Below are 18,339 nucleotides of genomic sequence, written 5' to 3'. Positions count from 1 at the left end.
GCTGCACATATCTCGTTCTCAGGGCACACCGGATGAGACATCCTATGAGTAAAACCAGACCTCGAGTTGCCTCAAGGTGGCCCCGCAGTCTACTCGGTTCGGACCAACACTTAGACAAGCACTGGCCCGGGGGGGCTAAAATAAAGATGACCCTCGGGTTGGCCGACCCAAGGGAAAGGGATAGGTGGTGGTGAGGCAAATGGTAAACCCTAGGTTGGGCCTTGCTGGAGGAGGTTTATTCAAAGCGAACTGTCAAGGGGGTCCCATAAATCACCCGACCGCGTAAGGGACGCAAAATCCGGGAACATAACACCAGTATGATGGAAACTAGGGCGGCAAGAGTGGAACAAAACACCAGGCAAAAGGTCGAGCCTTCCACCCTTTACCAAGTATATAGATGCATTAATTAAATAAGAGATATTGTGATATCCCAACATAATCCTGTCCATCATGGAGCAATCTTCAACTTCACCTGCAACTAACAATGCTATAAGAGGGGCTGAGCAAAGCGGTAACATAGCCAAGCAATGATTTGCTAGGAGGGGTGAAAAAGGTTAGAGGCTGACATGGCAATATGGGAGGTATGGTAAACAAGTGATAGGTAGCACAGCATAGCGATAGAATGGAGCAACTAGCAAGCAAAGATAGAAGTGATATCGAGGGTAATAGTCATCTTGCCTGAAATCCCGCAAGGAAGAAGAACGAGTCCATGAAGAAGACAAACAGACGTAGTCGAACGAATCCTCACAACTCCGGAACGAAACCGAAGCTAACGAGAGAAGCAAACCGGAAAGAAGCATACAACAAGGTAAACAACCAGCACATAAGCATGGCATGATGCACAACCAAATATGATGCATGTCCGGTCTAATGAGGCATGGCATGGCAAGGTAAAGCAAACAACACTACAATTTAAGTGGAGCTCAATATGCAACGAGTTGCATATTGACGGAACACCACATCAATTATTTAATTCTCTCTCGGTTATGATACTCAACAAATATTAAATGTTAATTAACATGGAAAGGGGTGAAGCATAAGTGAACTAACTATTTAGGCAAGTTTAAATGAGGCCGGAAACAAGAAACAACAATTCCGGAAAGTCCCCATGTCATTTAGTAGTTTAATGCAAACACAATTTTTAACCATTTAAAATGTTGTTATCATGACGCGGATGACATATGCAAGTTTATGCAATTTTTATAAAAATGTTGACATGAGTATGATACGAGGCATTTGGTCACCATGGCGGAACGAAAGGGGTGCCACGGCGGCGAAACAAAAATGGTGCCACGGCAACATATCCGAAAATGATGCCACGGCAACATATCGGTTCCGGTAGCTCATGGAGATACCGGTGCAAAAGGAAGTGTGACGTGAGCGGGTCATGCAAGATGGTGGGGTGATCCCGGCTTCCGGGTTCCCATGGGACGGCGGCATGGAAAGGAGTGACAATTCGGACACGGTGCAAACATATCGTGCATCACATACAACACACATTCGTACACGGGCGGTCGTCTCGGGTTATACCTTTGAAGCATTCAAACGGGACGGTTCGCGTTTCATAGAGGGAAGTAGTCGTTCACGGGCCGACGGTAGTGGTACATCTCGTAGACGTTCACGGGCCGTAGTGGAGGTAGACGTTCACGGGTCGTCGTGGGAAGTAGTCGTACACTGCGTAGTGGAAGTCGTTGTTCACGTGGCGACGGTAGTTGTACACGTTTTCGTAGATGTTCATGTCGACGGTAGTGGTACACGCGATGTTGGGGTACTTGTCGGTCCGGTCTTGGTGGTGTAGATGTACATGAGGTCCTGCCCGGGGATGGTCTTGGCCTTGGCGTTCCTGGTCGATGAGGGCGAGCGGAGGCGCATCCTCCTCCCTGCTCGAACAAGGCAGAGGTGGGGCATGGGGCTGCTCCTGCAAAGGGGCGACGGGAGCCGGTGGGGACGCGGGGTGAAGTGGTCGCGCTCGAGGAGGAGGCCGAGGGGACGGGACGAGGGCGCGGCGGCGGAGAAGCGGGCGGTGGCGGCCGGACCAGGAGGTGGTGGCGCGAGGCGGAGAAGCGGGCGGTGGCGGCCGGACCAGGAGGTGGTGGCGAGGGGAAAGGGAGAGGGGTCGCGCAAGGAGGGGGAGCAAGGTGGCGCCATGCCCTGAGGGCCGCCGGAGTTGGCCGCGCTGATGGGGTCGCGGAGGCCGGGTGCGGGAGCAGGAGGGAGAGATGGCGGCGGGGATGGCTGCGGGGGAGCTCGATGCGATGGGAGGTCGAGTGCGGGCGAGCGGAGATGGGGCGGCGTCGGGCGCACAGGGCGAAGAGGCAGATGCGGGCGAGCGAAGGGGATCGAGGACTGGGGCTGCGAGAGGATCGGGCGCAGGGCTCTCCCTGTCGATGTGCGTGCGCGAGGGGAACGAGAAGAAGGTGGCGGCGCTGGTAGGGAGGGGATGAGAGAATGAGAGAGAGAGAGATGCGTGGGGGCTGGGCTAGGGTTAGGGGCGGCTGGGCCTTGGGCCGGCTTAGATGGTATAGAAAGAAGTGGCCAGAGGCCTGGCTGGGCTCTCTCCTCCCTCTCTTTTATTTTTTCCAAAACAGAAAATTATTAGAGAGAAGAAAAAAAGGAGAGGGGGTTAGGGAAAGATTATGCGCAAGTGGACAATTTTCCCGAACTCGCAAAAATAAGCTCGATCCAGGAAAAATAGAAAAGAGGCACGAATGCAAGATTTAAATTCAAACTCATTTGAATTTAATTCAAATGGGTTTGAACTAGGACTTGATGAAAGGAAGGTCCAAAAATGTTCAGATTTTTGGTGGAGCTCCGAAAAATGATGAAATAATTTATGGGCAGAGTTGGAGACTAAGAATTAAGATAATAAAGGCATTGGGATATTTTGCAAGTGTGTTATGGTGATTCCAAAACAATGGAACATTTAATTATAGCTCCCTAAATATCGGGACGGTATGTTATAAAGAGAAGTCACCCTTCCCTCGATTTAAATGGATCGAAGATCCATACAATTTATTTAGTTGAGTTTCAAAAATTAAATGGCATGATGGCATGATGACATGATGCAATGCAAAAATAAAAGAGCAAGCACAAAAGAAACACATGGGAAACTCGGAATAGCTGGAAGTCTTCTGGAGCGTCGGTCTCGGGGTGTTATAACACTCCACCACTACAAGAGGATCTCGCCTCGAGATCTAGAATGGCACCGGAGAGAAAACGGAAGAGGAAGAGAAGAGGTAAAACTAAGTTGCTTCTTCGACCAATGAGTGAAACCAAAGAACCTTGAGAGGTTGAAAAGCTGAAAGAAAGGACATAATAGAGTTGAACACAATTGAGAGCACTGCGGTAGAACAAATAGAAACAAGGAACGCCATTTGAACCTTAGAGGTTGCAAAGCTATGAATGATGAGTTCAATGAAGAAGAAGGAATTGAACCCGCTCTGGTTGAAACGAGATAAACAAGGAACAAGGAAGATCAAAATCGGAGAGCACTCCGGTTGAAAAGAGATGCAAGACTTGATAAGATGAAAAGAACTTGAAGAGATGACACAACATTCCGGTTGAATGGATAAGCATGAAAAGAGCATGATCCTCAATTCGAGAAGATGAGTGAAGAGAGCAACATCACAATGCCTCCGGAAGAAAGAATAGACGATAGATCATTGGAATAACAGAATGAATAAGAAAATGCCAACTTTTGCTACAAATGAGCTTGGAAAGCATCCTTGCAAAGAAGAATTGAACGGAGTTGTTGGAAAACCAACAACGAAACGAATAAGCTTGTAGTTGGCTTATGGAAAACATCTCAAGACTATGAGGTGACAACCGGCCACTAACGGAAACAATTGCTTGAGATCAATGAAGAGATGAAAACTGCTTTTGCCGAGAGGATAGGAGAAAACTTGGATCATTGATAAGCACCACGAATACAACATTCCTTAGGGAAGGCTTTAGGTGAAATCTTTTCCAAGATAACTCCAACAAAGAGATTAATGGATTTAAAATATCTCATTCTTGACAACATGTGAATCATGAAACACGAACTCAAATTGTCAAGAATGACATAACACCACCTCAAGAGATAAGGTAGAAAGAATTGCACTTCGGATGCAAGATGAGGAATGCTTGAACTCCTCAAAACAAAACATGTGTTGGGCACCATGTTTATTTTAGAGTATAGCTTGACGGATCATAACTCCGAGAGAAAAACTTGAAGAACAATTGAAGAATAAAAGGAATCCTTGATGAACCATCATGTAGAGCCTCCATGAAGAACTCCGGTAATAAGAGGATGATGAAAAGAAAAAGAAGTTGAAAACACAAGGTGAAGCCTTGCAATGATTTAGATGGATCTTTGCGACGATATAACCAAGAAAACTTGGAACTCCGGAAATAAAAGAATTGAATCACCTCGAGGAAATAAGAATAAGATTTATTGTATGCTTATCCTTCATCAAATTAAATTGATGACAAGCAATGGATTTTGCATATTACTTATTCTCGTTGAAAGGATTAAAAGAGATATAGCGCAAGCTTGAGAAGGTATTGATGGAACCACCGGTGGGATTGGAAACAACGAATGAATTGATATAATAACAAAGGAATTGAAATCTTGAACGAACCACCGTAAAAATTGAAAATGAAAGAAGCAAAGGCACAATTAGCCGGGAAGAATTGGAAAATGAATGAAGATACTTGACAGAATTTAGATACAAGAGAACAAAGAGATCCTGAGTTGACTAGAGTAAACTTGAATGATGCACCGGTAAGATTTGGAGAACGATAGCTACACGCTGAGAATGAAGAATTATGACATGATGGCCATCGGAGGAAAGAAATGGAAATGACTCATGAAATACTCCGGATGGGTTTAAAGAATTCCCACAATCGACAACAATTATGAGAGGATGGCGTCAAACTTGAACTGTGCATCTTTGGAAGAACGGGTAAGGATTTAAGAGGAACTCTTCTTCGGTCTTCAAAATCCGAGAATGACGACGAGAAACACCACCATTAATTGTTGAGACACTCCAGAATGAAAATTAGAAAGGTTGAACCAATGACGAAAGAATTTGAAAGATCTTGGAGAGAGACATTTGACTGATGATAATTCATTCTTACATCAAACTTTGAAATGAGTTTGGGAATAGCTCCGGGAAAATTAGAAGAGTCAGGTAAGATCCTGGGAAAAGACCTGTGGGTTAGGGCCCACTAAAAGAAAAACACCGTTGAACGATTGATTGAAAGAGGGGATTGCACCAGTTGAATTAAATGACTTGAATGAGATAATAATCTCCAAATAGCTTGAACGGATTGAGAATGGAAACACGAGTCTTCTGAGATATCTTCAGCACTCCAGAACAAATGAATAGCGAGAAGTGAAATATTAAGAGGTGCACCGGTATGAAAAAGCATATGCAACAAGGAAAAGAGTATGATCAAACCGCAAGCTTGAATTGGATCCACCGGAGAAGAAAAGAGAACGGAGGATGATGAACTTGAAACTGTTGAGCATCTTCATGAGAAATCACCGGATAAGAACATTGAAAGAAAAGAATGAAGAGACTTCCCACAAATAAAAGGATACATGATTAAGAAATCTGGGTCCTTGAAGAAAAAGGGTGGGAGGGCGGGAAAACAAAGGCAACTTGGGATGGATGAAACAAACACCGGTGAGAAAACTTAGAATTGATCTTGCGGATGTTGAAAATGATCGGATCCACTTGAAGAGAAGCACACCGGTCGGAAAGAATTGACATGACAATCTCGATGATCAAGAAGGATTAGTACTCCCATAGAAATATGAGAACACCGCTTGAAAGGTATGGAATCAACACTTGACTTTGAAGCAACTTGAATACCACAAATAAAATAAAACAAAGTATTGGCTTGCGGAATAAGCCGGAACAAACATATGATAGAGATTCCGTGCGAAGTTTTCATGGTGGGTCCCACACGGGCTCGAGTGTACAACACCATCATGTACAAGGCAGTGTACATGACATACAAAGTGTCCCCGAACCAGCATAGCCAAGGGTTCTTTAAGACACAACGAGACCACTGTAAAAATGACCGTGGAAAGGCGGACCACTAGACGTCGAACCCCAATCTCATATCATGCATCTGTCAAAAGATATTCTAGGAGTACTTGAATTCCCACCTATAAAACTCCCGAAACTTTCTGGTTATGCAATCTGGTGTTGGGGATACAGGGGAAGCAATATATCTCACCCAAACTAACAATACCTACATCCAGCTGTATCCATCCGTCAACACATAACCAAGAAACCTTCGGAAATCGTGTACCTCAACCTTCGAAAAGCATCTGTTATACGAGTTATGGCAATACTCCCGAACTCCCCAGTACTGGGTGGCGTCGAGGTTATCTCACCAACAACTACATAAAAGAGATTTTCGATGTCGGCAAAACTCAGGTATTCCAGAACTGCAATGATAAAATTGTGACGACAACACCTCGGAGCTCAACTCCCCGGGTCAATGCCACATAATAGACAGGAGGCACTGAGAACAATGTTCTTGTCACAAAACCATCGGAACGATTCCAAGATACCTGCGTGATCCTAAAAAAATTTAGTGAAATTTGAGGAGAGGAAAGTCAAAACATCTACGTCAGGAGACCTCACCAGAGTGACGAAGGGACTGAGGAGTAAAAAGAATCCTACTCTCCGATATATATAATCCTAAGACTCAAAACATTTTTTTTCTAGACTCAACAACGCGAGCAAACAATCAAGCAGGGGGCGCCTAAGTCGGGGATGGCTCTGATTACCAACTTGTAACACCCACGATGCGGCTATATCTCCCACGTGTCGAAGCACGACTTAGAGGCATAACCGCATTGTGGTTTTGTCGCAAGAAGGGTCATCTTCACACAATCCCATGTAATGAACAAGACTGGGATAAAGAGTTGGCTTACAATCGCCACTTCACACAATGAACATAATAAATCATACATCATTCAGAGTACACACATATAGTCCGACTACGGACGAAGCCAAAAGAAAAGAAGATAACCCAACAGCTAGATCCCCGATCGTCCCGACTGGGCTCCACTACTGATCAACATGAAACGAAACATAGCAACAACCAAGGTCTTTGTAGAGCTCCCATCTGAGCTCGGTTGCAACGCCTGCACTGGTATCATCGGCACCTGCAACTGTTGTGATAGTATCTGGTGAGTCACGAGGACTCAGCAATCTCAAAACCCGCGAGATCAAGACTAATTAAGCTTATGGGTAGGAAGGGGTAAAGTGGTGAGGTTGCAGCAAGGACTAAGCATATATGGTGGCTAACATACGCAAATAAGAGCGAGAAGAGAGCAAAAGGAACGGTCGTGAACTAGCAATGATCAAGAAGTGATCCTGAACTCCTACTTACGTCAAACATAACCCAAAACCGTGTTCACTTCCCGGACTCCGCCGAAAAGAGACCATCATGGCTACACACGTGGTTGATGCGTTTTAATTAAGTCAAGTGTCAAGTTATCTACAACCGGACATTAACAAATTCCCATCTGCCTATAACCGCAGGCACGGCTTTCGAAAGATTATAAACTGCAGGGGTGTCCCAACTTAGCCCATGATAAGCTCTCGCGATCAACGAAGGAATAGACCTTCTCCCAGGAAGACCCGATTAGACTCGGAATCCCGGTTTACAAGACATTTCGACAATGGTAAAACAAGACCAGCAAAGCCGCCCGATGCGCCGACAAATCCCGATAGGAGCTGCACATATCTCGTTCTCAGGGCACACCGGATGAGACATCCTACGAGTAAAACCAGACCTTGAGTTGCCCCGAGGTGGCCCCGCAGTCTACTCGGTTCGGGCCAACACTTAGACAAGCACTGCCCGGGGGGGCTAAAATAAAGATGACCCTCGGGTTGGCCGACCCAAGGGAAAGGGATAGGTGGTGGTGAGGCAAATGGTAAAACCCAGGTTGGGCCTTGCCGGAGGAGTTTTATTCAAAGCGAACTGTCAAGGGGGTCCCATAAATCACCCGACCGCGTAAGGAACGCAAAATCCGGGAACATAACACCGGTATGACGGAAACTAGGGCGAAAAGAGTGGAACAAAACACCAGGCAAAAGGCCGAGCCTTCCACCCTTTACCAAGTATATAGATGCATTAATTAAATAAGAGATATTGTGATATCCCAACACAATCCTGTCCATCATGGAGCAATCTTCAACTTCACCTGCAACTAACAATGCTATAAGAGGGGCTGAGCAAAGCGGTAACATAGCCAAGCAACGGTTTGCTAGGAGGGGTGAAAAAGGTTAGAGGCTGACATGGCAATATGGGAGGTATGGTAAACAAGTGATAGGTAGCGCAGCATAGCGATAGAACGGAGCAACTAGCAAGCAAAGATAGAAGTGATATCGAGGGTAACAGTCATCTTGCCTGAAATCCCGCAAGGAAGAAGAACGAGTCCATGAAGTAGACAAACAGACGTAGTCGAACGAATCCTCACAACTCCGGAATGAAACCGAAGCTAACGAGAGAAGCAAACCGGAAAGAAGCAAACAACAAGGTAAACAACCAGCACATAAGCATGGCATGATGCACAACCAAATATGATGCATGTCCGGTCTAATGAGGCATGGCATGGCAAGGTAAAGCAAACAACACTACAATTTAAGTGGAGCTCAATAAGCAACGAGTTGCATATTGACGGAACACCACATCAATTATTTAATTCTCTCTCGGTTATTATACTCAACAAATATTAAATGTTAATTAACATGGCAAGGGGTGAAGCATAAGTGAACTAACTATTTAGGCAAGTTTAAATGAGGCCGGAAATAAGAAACAACAATTCCAGAAAGTCCCCATGTCATTTAGTAGTTTAATGCAAACACAATTTTTAACCATTTAAAATGTTGTTATCATGATGCGGATGACATATGCAAGTTTTTGCAATTTTTATAAAAACGTTGACATGAGCATGATACGAGGCATTTGGTCACCATGGCGGAACGAAAGGGGTGCCACGGTGGCGAAACAAAAATGGTGCCACGACAACATATCCGAAAATGATGCCACGGCAACATATCGGTTCCGGTAGCTCATGGAGATACCGGTGCAAAAGGAAGTGTGACGTGAGCGGGTCATGCAAGATGGTGGGGTGATCCCGGTTTCCGGGTTCCCACGGGACGGCGGCATGGAAACGAGTGACAATTCGGACACGGTGCAAACATATCGTACATCACATACAACACACATTCATTCACGGGCGGTCGTCTCGGGTTATACCTTTGAAGCGTTCAAACGGGACGGTTCGCATTTCGTAGAGGGAAGTAGTCATTCACGGGCCGACGGTAGTGGTACATCTCGTAGACGTTCATGGGCCGTAGTGGAGGTAGACGTTCACGGGTCGTCGTGGGAAGTAGTCGTACACGGCGTAGTGTTAGTCGTTGTTCACGTGGCGACGGTAGTTGTACACGTTTTCGTAGATGTTCATGTCGACGGTAGTGGTACACGCGATGTTGGGGTACTTGTCGGTCCGGTCTTGGCGGTGTAGATGTACACGAGGTCCTGCCCGGGGATGGTCTTGGCCTTGGCATTCCAGGTCGATGAGGGCGAGCGGAGGCGCATCCTCCTCCCTGCTCGAACAAGGCAGAGGCGGGGCATGGGGCTGCTCCTGCAAAGGGGCGACGGGAGCCGGTGGGGACGCGGGGTGAAGAGGTCGCGCTCGAGGAGGAGGCCGAGGGGACGGGACGAGGGCGCGGCGGCGGAGAAGCGGGCGGTGGCGGCCGGACCAGGAGGTGGTGGCGCGAGGCGGAGAAGCGGGCGGTGTGGCCGGACCAGGAGGTGGTGGCGAGGAGAAAGGGAGAGGGGGTCGCGCAAGGAGGGAGGAGCAAGGTGGCGCCATGGCCTGAGGGCCGCCGGAGTTGGCCGCGCTGATGGGGTCGCGGAGGCCGGGCGCGGGTGCAGGAGGGAGAGATGGCGGCGGGGATGGCTGCGGGGGAGCTCGATGCGATGGGAGGTCGAGTGCGGGCGAGCGGAGATGGGTCGGCGTCGGGTGCACAGGGCGAAGAGGTAGATGCGGGCGAGCGAAGGGGATCGAGGACTGGGGCTGCGAGAGGATCGGGCGCAGGGCTCTCCCTGTCGATGTGCGTGCGCGAGGGGAACGAGAAGAAGGTGGCGGTGCTGGCAGGGAGGGGACGAGAGAACGAGAGAGAGTGAGATGTGTGGGGGCTGGGCTAGGGTTAGAGGCGGCTGGGCCTTGGGCCGGCTTAGATGGTGCAGAAAGAAGTGGCCAGAGGCCTGGCCGGGCTCTCTCCTCCCTCTCTCTTATTTTTTCCAAAACAGAAAATTATTAGAGAGAAGAAAAAAAGGAGAGGGGGTTAGGGAAAGATTATGCGCAAGTGGACAATTTTCCCGAACTCGCAAAAATAAGCTCGATTCAGGAAAAATAGAAAAGAGGCACGAATGCAAGATTTAAATTCAAACTCATTTGAATTTAATTCAAATGGGTTTGAACTAGGACTTGATGAGAGGAAGGTCCAAAAATGTTTGGATTTTTGGTGGAGCTCCGGAAAATGATGAAATAATTTATGGGCAGAGTTGGAGACCAAGAATTAAGATAATAAAGGCATTGGGATATTTTGCAAGTGTGTTATGGTGATTCCAAAACAATGGAATATTTAATTATAGCTCCCTAAATATCGGGAGGGTATGTTATAAAGAGAAGTCACCCTTCCCTCGATTTAAATGGATCAAAGATCCATACAATTTATTTAGTTGAGTTTTAAAAATTAAATGGCATGATGGCATGATGACATGATGCAATGCAAAAATAAAAGAGCAAGCACAAAAGAAACACACGGGAAACTCGGAATAGCTGGAAGTCTTCTGGAGCGTCGGTCTCGGGGCGTTACAACCCTCCCGTGGCAGCGGGGTCCTAACGGAAACTAAGGGATATTAAGGCCTCCTTTTAATAGAGAACCAGAACAAAGCATTAGAACATAGTGAATACATGAACTCCTCAAACTATGGTCATCACCGAGAAGTATCCCGATTATTGTCACTTCGGGGTTGTCGGATCATAACACATAATAGGTGACTATAGACTTGCAAGATAGGATCAAGAACACACATATATTCATGAAAACATAATAGGTTCAGATCTGAAATCATGGCACTCGGGCCCAAATGACAAGCATTAAGCATAGCAAAGTCATAGCAACATCAATCTCAGAACATAGTGGATACTAGGGATCAAACCCTAACAAAACTAACTTGATTACATGGTAAATCTCATCCAACCCATCACCGTCCAGCAAACCTATGATGGAATTACTCACGCACGGCGGTGAGCATCATGAAATTGGTGATGGAGGATGGTTGATGATGACGACGATGACAAATCCCCCTCTCCGGAGCCCCGAATGGACTCCAGATTAACCCTCCCAAGAGAGATTAGGGCTTGGCGGTGGCTCCGTATTGTAAAACGCGATGAAACTTTCTCTCTGATTTTTTCTCCGCGAGACGGAATATATGGAGTTGGAGTTGAGGTCGACAGAGCCTCAGGGGGCCCACGAGACAGGGGGCGCGCCCAGGGGGAGGGCACGCCCCCCACCCTCGTGGACAGGGTGTGGGCCCCCTGGTCTTGATTCTTTCTCCAGTATTTTTTATATTTTCCAAAAAGTGCCTCCGAGGATTTTCAGGACATTCCGAGAACTTTTGTTTTCTACACATGAAACAACATCATAGCAGTTCTGCTGAAAACAGCATCAGTCCAGGTTAGTTTCATTCAAATCATGCAAGTTAGAGTCGAAAACAAGGGCAAAAGTGTTTGGAAAAGTAGATACATCGGAGACGTATCAAGCATCACGAAGAGATCAAGTGCTTGAATCTTGCCATCCATTGTGGTGTCAATGTACTTCTGAAGATGTGCTATAGAGTGGCTCACCCATAGTGGACTATGAGGGAGCAATCATCTAGTCCTCATCGAGCCAACGCAATCAAGAAAGGTGGTCCAACTTGAGGGAGTCAAGATCGTCATCATCTAGCTCAAGTGGACCATGTGCAAGGCAAAGGTTTTCCCTTGATAGGTTTTCTATTTTACCGGTCTCGTGGTGGTAGTTGGGAGACTGGGTTATAGGATCGTTTGTCGTACTATCAAGGGGGCTCTCAAGTTGGTAGCTTGATTGTATCGTTAGTAGAGAGCTCAAACCATTGCATCCTTGCATCATGTTTCTTGGTTCTTGTTTGGTTATCTTTGTGAGTCTTAGAGCTTATGGTCATCTTGATGACAAGCTTTAGTTCATGAAAAAAGGAGTTCGCATGCGTCTTCTATGATGTTCTCGGTGTTGGAGGTTTTACTGGTCTTATCCGAGGAAGGGTTCTCACCTTTTTCTTACGGGCCTTTTATATTTTGCTTCTTATTGATATTTCTTTCAAGATTGTGTTAGCCCTTGTCACTAGCTTTCCAACAAACATGGTTTCATTGAATTCGGAGTCCATTTGCAAAAGTTGTGGCACTTTTGGTGTTCTGAAAAGGCTGCAGCGGTACTACCGCGAATTGGAGCAGATGTAATTTTTTACTACCGCTCCTACAACGATAGTACCGCTCCGGACCAAAAAACTCGTCCCAAGTCCTGCGGAGGTAGGTATGGAAGTATTTTTTGTACCGTTCGCAAGCAGTAGTACCGCGATCCCTAGCGGTAGTACCGTGAGGACGAGCGGTAGTACCGCTCTGTGCGGGCTGTGAGCATAACGGTTGGATTTTCCCCCACCTATAAAAGGGGGTCTTCTTCGCCGTTGAACCTTATCCTTTGAGCTCGTGTTCTTCCCCCATTGTTGACCTTCTTCGAGCTTGCTAACTCTCAATCCCTTCATGGATTCTTGCTAGTTTTTGAGGGAAAAGAGAGAGGAGATCTAGATCCACATTTCCACCAATCACTTTCTCGTCCATGTGAGGAGAACCCATTGGATCTAGATCTTGGAGTTCTTGGTGTTCTCCTTCTTGTTCTTCCTCTCATCTTCCTCCCTAGCATTAGTTTCTCTGGTGGGATTTGAGAGAGAAGGATTTGGGCACTCCGTGTGCCCTTGCCATTGCATTTGGTGCATCGGTTTGAGTTCTCCACGTGATACGTGGAAGTTACAAGTTGAGAAGCTTAGTACTCTTGGATGCTTGGTACCCTTGAGCTTGTTACTCTTGGGTGTTTGGACACCATAGAGCTTGTTCCTCTTGGGTGCCTTGGCGCCCTAGATGGTTGGTGGTGTTCGGAGCTCAATCATTGTGGTGTAAAGCTCCGGGCAAGTGTCGGGTCTCCAATTAGGTTGTGGAGATCGCCCCGGGCAATTTGACGGGTACCGGTGACCGCCCCAAGGGTTGCCAAAGTGTACTGATTCGGTGACCGCCCCCAAGGGTCTCCATTTGTACGGGTTCGGTGACCGCCCTCAAGGGTCCCTTAGTGGAATCAAATCATCTTGCATTGTGCGAGGGCGTGAGGAGATTATGGTGGCCCTAGTGGTTTCTTGGGGAGCATTGTGCCTCCACACCGCTCCAAATGGAGATTAGCATCCGCAAGGGTGTGAACTTCGGGATACATCATCGCCTCCGCGTGCCTCGGTTATCTCTTACCCGAGCCCTTTACTTATTCACTTTACTTTGTGATAGCCATATTGTTCTTTGTCATATATCTTGCTATCACATAGTTGCTTATCTTACTTAGCAAAAGTTGTTGGTGCACATAGGTGAACCTAGTTGTTGTAGGTTTTGTGCTTGACAAATTAACCGCTAGGTTTATTCCGCATTTGTTCAAGCCTCTACCGTAATTATTTTAAAACGCCTATTCACCCCCCCTCTAGGCAACATCCACGATCTTTCACTTGCTCCCATCCCATAGGAATCCAAACATGATACAGTTGGCTTTCTTGAGGACAGATTGGTTAAAGGCAATGGCGGTGAAGAAGTGAGTCGGGATGGTGCAGCAGACGTGATGGACGAGCGCAAGTCTATCGCCTCTGGATATCATGGAGGCGCCCCACGCGGAATGCTTCTGCTCGAGCTTATTAATTAGAGGTAGAAGGTTTGTGGTGGAGGACTTCGTGATGGAGAGGGGTAGCCCAAGGCATTGCACCGGGAATTGCATGATCGGGCACTACATCTTGGCACTGACGAAGTGTAGGAACGAAGTATGTCTACCAGAGGGGGGGTGAATGGGAGTTCTAAAATTTCCTCAGGAATCTCAAAACTCTCATTACCCAGCAGCAGAGCAAATGAAAATATAGAGCAGTGAGCGAAAGTAAACTACCGAATGGAAGCTGATACAAGCATGGAACCAAATCACATGATTGACATAATATGAATGGATAGAGGGGAAATAGATTAAACCAGTGATGCTTGATGTCTACTACACAACCTTCTTCTTGTAGACATTGTTGGGCCTGCAAGTGCACAGGTTTGTAGGACAATAGCAAATTTCCCTCAAGTGGATGACCTAAGGTTTATCAATCCGTGGGAGGCGTAGGATGGAGATGGTCTCTCTCAAACAACCCTGCAACCAAATAACAAAGAGTCTCTTGTGTCCCCAACACACCCAATACAATGGTAAATTGTATAGGTGCACTAGTTCGGCGAAGAGATGGTGATAGAAGTGCAATATGGATGGTAGATAAAGGTATTTGTAATCTGAAATTATAAAACAATAAGGTAACTAGTGATAAAAGTGAGCGTAAACGGTATTGCAATGATAGGAAACAAGGCCTAGGGTTCATACTTTCACTAGTGCAAGTTCTCTCAACAATAATAACATAGATAGATCATACAACAATCCCTCAACATGCAACAAAGCCACTAATAGCGGAGAACAAACGTAGAGATTATGGTAGGATATGAAACAACCTCAAAGTTATTCTTTCGGATCAATCTATTCAAGAGTTCATACTAGAATAACACCTTAAGACACAAATCAACCAAAACCCTAATGTCACCTAGATACTCCATTGTCACCTCAAGTATCCGTGGGCATGATTATACGATATGCATCACACAATCTCAGATTCATCCAACCAACACAAAATACTTCAAAGAGTTCCCCAAAGTTTCTACCGGAGAGTCAAGAAAACGTGTGCCAACCCCTACGCATAGGTTCATGGGCGGAACCCGCAAGTTGGTCACCAAAACATACGTCAATTGGCACGTGATATCCCATTGTCACCACAGATAAGCACGGCAAGACATACATCAAGTGTTCTCAAATAAAGACTCAATCCAATAAGATAACTTCAAGAGGGAAACTCAATTCATCACAAGAGAGTAGAGGGGGAGAAACATCATAAGATTCAACTATAATAGCAAAGCTCGCGATACATCAAGATTGTGCCATAGAGAGAACACGAGAGAGAGAGAGAGATCAAACACATAGCTACTGGTACACACCCTCAGCCCCGAGGGTGAACTACTCCCTCCTCGTCATGGATAGCACCGGGATGATGAAGATGGCCACCGGTGATGGGTTCCCCCTCCGGCAGGCTGCCGAAATGGGCTCCCGAGAGGTTTTTGGTGGCTACAGGCTTGCGGCGGCGGAACTCCCGATCTATCTTGATATTTGATGTTTTTAGGGTACGTAGGCTTATATAGGCGAAAGAAGTCGGTCGGGGGGTGCTCGAGGGGTCCACGAGACAAGGGGGCGCGCCCAGTAGGGGGGGGGGGGCGCCCCCTATCTCCTGGGCTCCTCGAGTATCTTCTGACGTGAACTCCAAGTCTCCAGGATGATAATCTTCCAAAAAATCACGTTGCCAAAGGTTTCATTCCGTTTGGACTCTGTTTGATATTCCTTTTCTTCAAAATACTGAAACAGGCAATAAAACAACAATATGGGCTGGGCCTCTGGTTAATAGGTTAGTCCCAAAAGTAATATAAAAGTGTATAATAAAGCCCATAATCATTCAAAACAGATAATAAAATAGCATGAATGCTTCATAAATTATAGATACGTTGGAGACGTATCAATGCTCGACGGCGACAGGGTATTTGTTCGACCAGTTCATCCTTCTGCGCAAGGACTACGTCTGGTTCGAGGGGCTGTGACTTAACATGGAAGATAAACTCTCTTCACCCTATTCTTCTCGACAATTCGTTCGTCAACCAATGTCGACACCTGTGGTAGATACTTGAGGCGATCTCCGAACCTTTACAGACTTCTTCTTCGAGAACCACAATCACTCTTGGTCTCTGAAGAAATTGATACCTAACCGTCTAGAGAGTTTACATCTCTCAAGAGTAATAGGCGGAGCGTACCGAACTTAGATTCGAGTGATGCTGAACCACTATCTAATTCTTTGGCTCTAAGGGTTTTCACTCGGTGTATTTTAAACTCAAATCACTCGGAGAGTGGGTTGCTCAACAACCTTCTCAGAATCAAACGGAGCAGCCACCGGACAAAGCCAGCGCGGGGTGGCTATTTATAGCCGTAGCATTCCCGCATGGGAAATAACCATTTTGGACACACGGTCCAGCCAATGGCCAACCGACATGTTCACAACGGTCGGATTTTGGAGCAACAGTAACATTACTTGAGGAACAAGTAATGCTAACTCCTCGGTCTGAGACAAACCTCTCGAAGTGAAGAAGATCACAGTCTCTTCCTGGCACGCATTTGCTTGGGACACAAAGATTTGTCTCGCAACCGTCATAGGATTAGGGTTTAGCATCAGAGAATCGAAGTTTCGAACACTACGCCCCTCTTAATAGTACGGTGGTCCTATGACTCAATGAAGAGAAGAACAACAACGAAATAGATGCTACATCTTCACTTTGTCTTCAATCTCCTCGGCCGCATTCACTTCCTTCGGATGATAACCGAAGCAATTGCTTTGCGTCAACAATATTTTTGAGGGCTCACTCTTGTTATCATTATATTCGGTGATAACCTTTACGGGAGCGCAGGGAGATATCCTTTGTCGTTTGCGTCAAACTCATCATAACTTCAGGGACCTGTTACTCTGTGTGCACTAGCAAACACATAAGTCCCATACTGTTTATGTCAACAAACTCTAAAAACATATGGTTGTTGATAAAATAGATAATCATCAAAGTGAAGATAGATAAGTGAAAAGTAAATCGAACAATAGTGAACTTGTGTACCTTAGCTCGATGATGAAATAGACTCCCCCTAGATGTATGCAAGGATAAAGATATGAGAATAATTCTATTGCACGTATTAAGGTAAACAGAGGAAATTTCAATCATTCGAGTTAATGATTTGTAGTGATGATATATAATCCATCGAGATTGAAGTGCAGTCATTCATAACTTCCGATAATAATTTTTCCACTTGCAAAAAAATGCTTCGAGTGAAATAGTGCAGCAGGCGGGGTTATTAACATTACATCACAGAAGTTATACATCATAGAGCACAGTCTTCGATCCAAAAAGTTCACACAAAACCAAACCAAAGAAATGTAGAATGCAAATCGATCAACCGGATGTAATTCTCCCCTTTTTTGTTAACTAGTGTCAAGAAGGCGACGAATAACATGAGTGCAAAGGAGTAGAACTTGGTTCACTCAGAAGCGGTTCCAGAAGAACTATCCGAAGAGAGTGTAGCTTCAGATGTGACAGGAGTGGCTTCGGCTTTAGCAGCAATTGATTTTCCTTCGGGAATAGCTTGATGCTGAGAGGACGAAGGCACATTGGGATCAGCTCCTTGAGGTACACGGGACAACACATTTCCTTCAGCTAGTTTCTCGATCGGTGAGGTGGCTTCAGATTCTTCGAGCAATTTTTGAAGCTTTAGATGAAGAAGATCAGTTGTAGGGTCACGAGTAGGCAGAGAAGGTGTTCGTCGATCTTGGAAGTCTTCAACAGAGAAGCCTTTGTCAATGTAATCATATAGCTCTTTGAGATCATTCTTGAGGAGTTGTTTCTCGGTGAAGAAATTTCGGAGCAATTTCCAAAGACATTTCTTGTTCTCATATGCAATCATATGCATAGTTTTGGTTTGCTTGTTGACTGTATTTAGTTTGGAGGCAAGATGTTATTTCTCGCGTCTGTCCTCAACAATGTGTTGCAGCAACAGCTGTTGTGTGCGTAAACTGACTTCGATTTGCGATGGAGGTTGTTGTGAAGGCATTCGGTTGCGCTGAGGTAGGCGATGCCCATCAAAATGTTTGTGGTAATCATAATGGCTTGACACGGGCGATTTACCCGAAGAGATATCTTCCATGACTTGCAGGGTATCGCAAACAGGAGGAATAAAGCTTTTGTGACTTTGCTTCGCCAAGTACTCTGTCTTCATGGCATGATAGACAACCTTCTGGATCTAGGATGCATAAAGTTTGACACATTTGGGATGTTGAGCAGAA

Source organism: Triticum aestivum, chromosome 1B (genome assembly GCF_018294505.1).
Source record: "Triticum aestivum cultivar Chinese Spring chromosome 1B, IWGSC CS RefSeq v2.1, whole genome shotgun sequence".
NCBI classification, from domain to species: domain Eukaryota; kingdom Viridiplantae; phylum Streptophyta; class Magnoliopsida; order Poales; family Poaceae; genus Triticum; species Triticum aestivum.
Note: the sequence above shows the minus strand (reverse complement) of the source record.